General features: G+C 46.3%; 1 long non-coding RNA gene across 1 annotated transcript in view; it reads left to right on the forward strand.

Annotated features, from left to right (window-relative positions):
* Positions 1-1,460: 1,460 nt before the first annotated feature.
* Positions 1,461-5,478, forward strand: part of LOC138144943 (uncharacterized) — an 8,886-nt gene continuing 4,868 nt past the window's right edge. The window contains exons 1-2 of the long non-coding RNA XR_011164049.1: positions 1,461-1,635; positions 3,340-3,448. This is a non-coding gene — a long non-coding RNA (uncharacterized lncRNA). The remainder of the gene's footprint in view (positions 1,636-3,339; positions 3,449-5,478) is intronic.

Below are 5,478 nucleotides of genomic sequence, written 5' to 3' on the forward strand. Positions count from 1 at the left end.
TCCAACATGCTCGCCATTGATTAACAGCCAGTAGCCCATCACTAGTTTTAGAAAGTGCATTTATTAATGTGTTATAGTAAGAACAGTTCATACAAACATCCCTCCAAAGCGTGGGTTCAATCTCCCTTGCACACAAATGGTTTCTGGTGTTTTTGGAAACTGTCAGCAAATAAATTTAACTAGAACAGAGAGTATGAATATGAAATTAGATCAGAAAGGTAGACAGGAACCAGCCAGGTTGAAGATTCTTTAATTTTATTTTAATCACTTAAGATTTTTGAGGAAGAGCATCACCTGGTCATAGCAACACTTTAATGATGTCATTAGGTAACTTCAAGCATGATGGATTGGCAAGGGGAGAAACTGGGAGCCCGGAGTCCAACTGGGAGGCTGCTGCAATAGTCCAAGTAAAGAGGGGTTTTAGGTTTATTTCTTTTTATTCTCTCTATATTTATTCTGTATATGCTTGTGTATTTACTTGTCTCTTTAGAATGCAAGGGTTCTTTTTTTTTTAGGGACAGCTAGGTAGCCCAGTGGATAGAGCACTGGCCCTGGAGTCAGGAGGACCTGAGTTCAAATCCAGCCTCAGACAGTTATTAGTTAGGTGGCCCTGGACAGGTGACTTAACCCTGATTCTCTTACCAAAAAAAAAAAAAAGGAAATAAATTGTAAGCTTCTTGAGATTAGGGATCATTTTATTCTTTGTATTTGTAACCCCAGCAACTAAAAGAGTGCCAGGTGCTTAGTAGGGACTTAATAAATGCCTGTTTATTGATTGATTAAAGACTGTGTGGGGATTGTAATTGCCCAATCTGCAAGAAAAACCACTGAGGTAGAGCTCTGAGTCAATAGTATTTTATAACAGAGTCCATGATCCCTTCTAATGAAGTGAACCTCAGATCTTCCTCATAATCACAGATACCCCCCTTCCTCCAAGGTCTTAGTTTTATAGTGCTTGATATCTGGACAATACAAGTGAAGCAGACCAGAAGTACAGAATCTCATTGGTTGATGACCTTGTCCTTGGCCCTTTAGGAGAGTCTGCATAAAACCCAGAATTCCCTTGGTTGACCAAAGAGCTAGTGAGCAGACCTTAACAAACCTATCTTAACCTTCCAGGAAGTGCTACCAAGCCAATGAACACACCCGTGGGCTGGGTTAACAAACAGATGTTAGAACATCCCTATGAGCCAATGGGAAGGTAGGAAGGCAGGCCACGGTCCAGCCACCAGGGTCAGTCATTGGTCAAATGCTCATAGTCATCTCCCATGTTGGGCAATAGAAAAATGACAAGGGACAGAGGGGCCACAAAAATAGCTGGGGGGATTTCCACGTAATTGAGTCACCTCCTCCATGCTCATCTTGGTCACCATAACAAGGGAAAACAAGGGTGGAGGTCCTCTACTTAGCTTCCTATGATTAAGCAAGTGAAATTCCAATCTGTAGTTCATAACTCTGGGGCCCAATATATAGAACTTATAATCACCACCCCTATGGAATCATATCTAGCTGGTTAATACTGATTGGAATAAAATAAGGGTCCAATTAATCAGCTATCGTGGTTGGTATGAGTGAAAGAAGACAATGGGAGAAATGCTCAAAAGAATGAAACTTGGCAATTGGATGTGAAGTGAGGTAAGGGAAAAGAATCCCAGGGGACTTAGATATTGCACAGCAGAATGTCTGCAATGATAGTGTGTCCACAATAGAAACAGGGCAGCTGGGAAAGGAGATACTTGGATCCGGGGGGGGGGGGGGGGCAGGGAATAGGATGAGGTCTTTTGGGGACATGTTGAGTCTGAGATGTTGATGGCTTTAATAGAAATAGGATAGGTTTGGAATAATGTCTGGATATATAGGATAGAAAGGAGAGACAGAGACAGACAGAAGCAGAGAGACAGAGAGAGACAGACAGTCACTAGATCCAAGCATTAGGACATCATTGCAGTCATTAATTCAAGACTTAGTACCCATATGATCTATAACCAACCATCAGGGTGCCTGAGGGCCTGAGGCTCAGGTTCAATGACCCAGGCAAGTTTGGAAACCTGTGCCCTCGTGGCAAAAGGCAGAGATCCCCTGGAGCAATTAGAAGATGTACTATTGGCATGCTGGGAGCTTTCTGGTTCTCCTCGAGCCTAGGTCTGGATACTTCAAGATGCTCACAGATCTGGCACCGATTCAGCTCCTTCTGGGAATGAGGGAGGATTCTCACCACTGAAGCTTCCAGGAGGGACAAGGGAAGGAGAAGTCAGGCTCCCTACCCTCTATGCGTCCATAGCCTGGTTCTTTTACATGCAACCTTTCTAGATCTCCCCTCCCCACTTCCCTCACCCACACTGCTAGTACATCCCCCTACCAAAAGAGATTATCTGGTACTTATGCAGCTGTATCTCCCCACTTCAAGGAGTTAGGGATGTCTTTTCTGCTTGATACCCTATCCTGCTGTGGTCCTCTCACTAAGAGCTCCCAGTGATTAATAATTAAGTTCCATTTAACCAATTAACATCAGTCCAAGCTGAGACATTTACCAGATGTGGAACCCTGGCCAAGTCACTTAATCTCCTTCTACCTCAGTTTCCTCATCTGTTAAAAAATGAAGCTAACACCTACCTCTCTGGTTTGTTGTAAATATAAAATGAGATCGTATTTGTAAATTGTCTTGCAAACCTTAAAATACCAGATAAATCTAGTTCTTATTATTATTACCAATTGGCTTTTCAAAGGGATGTTTGCTTTGAAGAAATAGCTACCACAGAAGTGCAAACATCTCTCTCCAACACCACAGGACACACTCTCCTCTATACCACTTCAGTGTCTGAAAAGAGTGAGCTCAGAATCATGGCAATTTCCTCAGAGCATCGGTCCCACCAAGCACACGTCCAAATGCAATGTTATGGCTGGATGAATCCTCCTCTCAGTTGTTATTAGGCTGATTCCTCTGGACATGGATGCTGGAGTGACTGGCTGCCAAGCCCAGCAGGGACTTCACTCTCAGACTGCAGGTGGCTCAGTCTTCTGACCTTTTCAGACTTGTTAGGTCAAAGCCATCTCTGATCTTCATCACCTAGGAATGGGAAACGTCAGACAGAAGAGAGACAAGCTAGGGCAACAGGAAACCAGTTAGAATGTCCAGGCAGGCTCTAAAATCTCTCCAGAGAATTCACACATTATCCTGATTCCCTCAGAAGCAAACACTCCACTACTCTGCATCAGCTGAGCAAGCCGCTGGGGTCTACAGACGTCCATCACACTTACACATGTAGCATTCCCTTATTTATCGCTGAGTATGAAGGCTGTGATCCTGCCCCTGTCAGTTTTCTTCCTTGGACTTTCCAGGTGGCATAATGTAAGTCCAGTACGCCCCTTGGGGATTGGGAAGCAGCAGTCCTTCTCCACTCTGGGAGAATGGCAACTGATCCCAGGAAGCAGGAGCAGTGGGGATCAGGTAAGCAAGTTTGAGTATGGGCCTCTGGCTGCCTGCTCTGCTTTGGGGCTTTTTGCCTGTCAGTGACTATACATTGATCTGGAGATGAGCATGTCCAGGCTTGGAGGTGCATTCAAGAGGTCTGGAGATACTGGCTCCTCAGTCAATGCCAACTGCCCTTTGAGAGGATTCCAAACCACTACTCCAGAGCTTCTTAAGGACAATGACCACTGGCCAGGGGAGCCTCAAGCTCTGGTCTGGATTTGCAGAGAAGGGAGTTGTTTAGACAGTGAAGAGCCAAGGTGAAATCTAACTATGCCTATTCAGCGACTGCAATGGTAACTGTGCTATTTAGTTATGCTGATCAAATTGTCTGACAATGTGCACTTGTGAACATTGCGTTAAGCATAACTGATTTCTACTCCCCACTTTGGGGAGACCCTAGAGTGAGTCAAACCTGAGCTTAAATAAATCTTCCCCAAGGCACTGGGGTAAGGACATAAAAGATCTGAGTGTGGGAAAAGGAATCTAACTGATCTCATTTAAAGGCCTGGCTTCCCCAGCACTGAGCCTAGGACAACCCAGTCTGAGCCTCGGGGGCAGGTAGTGAGATGGATTCAGAACACTAGGCCCCTGAGCCCAGCAGCAGTATTAACAGGACACAGTTCTATGCCCCTGCCTCTATACAGGTCGTCGGCAGTCAGGTGAAGGTAGGCAGTCAAGACACTGTCAACAATGCTTTTTAGAGAGGAATGATAGATAAGATGAGGAAGAGACAATCCAGGAATCCAGGTGTGGAGAAGACATGCTCCCTTTGCTCAGATAGCCAGGCTCTGGGGTGATACAGGGAGCCTAAACCTTGCCTTTGGGGAGCCCTGGTCAGACCACAAATCTGGAACACTGTGTTAAGTTCTAGACACCACAGATTAGGAGGGACAGTGATGATCTAGAGGGAGAGCATGCAGAAGTCAACGAGCAAGGGTAAGGACCTGGACCCACACCATATGAACAGCGCCTGAAGGTGCAGAGAACATCTAGCCTGGAGAAGAGCATGCTGGGAGGGAGTGGCCCGATGTCCTTGCTAACAATGAGTTAGGAGTGAACTTCCTGGAGAGGGAGGGACAACCACCTGGAAGGCAGGTGCTATAGTTGTTACTATTCTCATTTTACAGATGAGGAAACTAAGGCAGGCAAAGGTTAGGTGCTTTGCTCAGGAGCACAAATTAGTGTGTGTCTGAGGCAGGATTTGAACTCACGTCTTATGGACCCTAAGTCTACTGCTGTAACCACTACACTGCCTAACTGCCTAGTGGTGCTGCTTCCTTGGGGCATCAAGCAAAGGCGAGATGACCAGTTGGGCATGTTATAGTGAAGATTCCTGTTGTGTGTAGTTGGGTCAGATGACAAATGGAGGCTCCTTCAAACCCTAAATTTCTAGGGAAAGACACCCCTTGTCTCCAGACAGCCCCTCCCTGGTCTCATGGGGGGAGAAAGTTTTCACATGAGGGCCTTCATTTTGCAGTAGGATGTTGATGGGGAGTGAAGTGAGGAATGGATTGTCCAGTCTTGGCAAGAAGGAGCTCTCCTGCGACACTGCCCCTCCAGTAAGGAAGGTTGGCCCTTCCATCAGGCAGGCTAAGAGGCCCCTTACGTGACAGGTTCTTGGACAAGACATTCCTAGCACCACATGGAATGTTCCCAAGATTAGGACATGGTGTCTCCACCCCTTCCCTGGAGCTACATTGTCCCTCCAGCTGGGGAGGAACAAGACAGGCCCTTGGCATAGGGCCAGGGAAGGTGAGATCCTCAATCTCCTCCTACCCTCAGGCAATCAGGATGAATGGGATGAAGGTGTTACAGAAACCATCTCCTCTCTGCCTTCTCTCAGCTTCAGGGAGGGAACAGGCCAAAGACCTGGAAAGACCCTCCAGACTGGCAGAAAGACCAGGAGTAGAAAGCAAGGGCCTGAGACCTTTAGTCATCTCAATTAGAAGACCATAGGAACAGGCCAAAGACCTGGAAAGACCCTCCAGACTGGCAGAAAGACCAGG

The sequence above is a fragment of the Petaurus breviceps genome, unplaced genomic scaffold, assembly GCF_028583685.1.
Source record: "Petaurus breviceps papuanus isolate PSGF00001 unplaced genomic scaffold, PetGlider_PUasm1.0 139, whole genome shotgun sequence".
Lineage (NCBI taxonomy): Eukaryota > Metazoa > Chordata > Mammalia > Diprotodontia > Petauridae > Petaurus > Petaurus breviceps.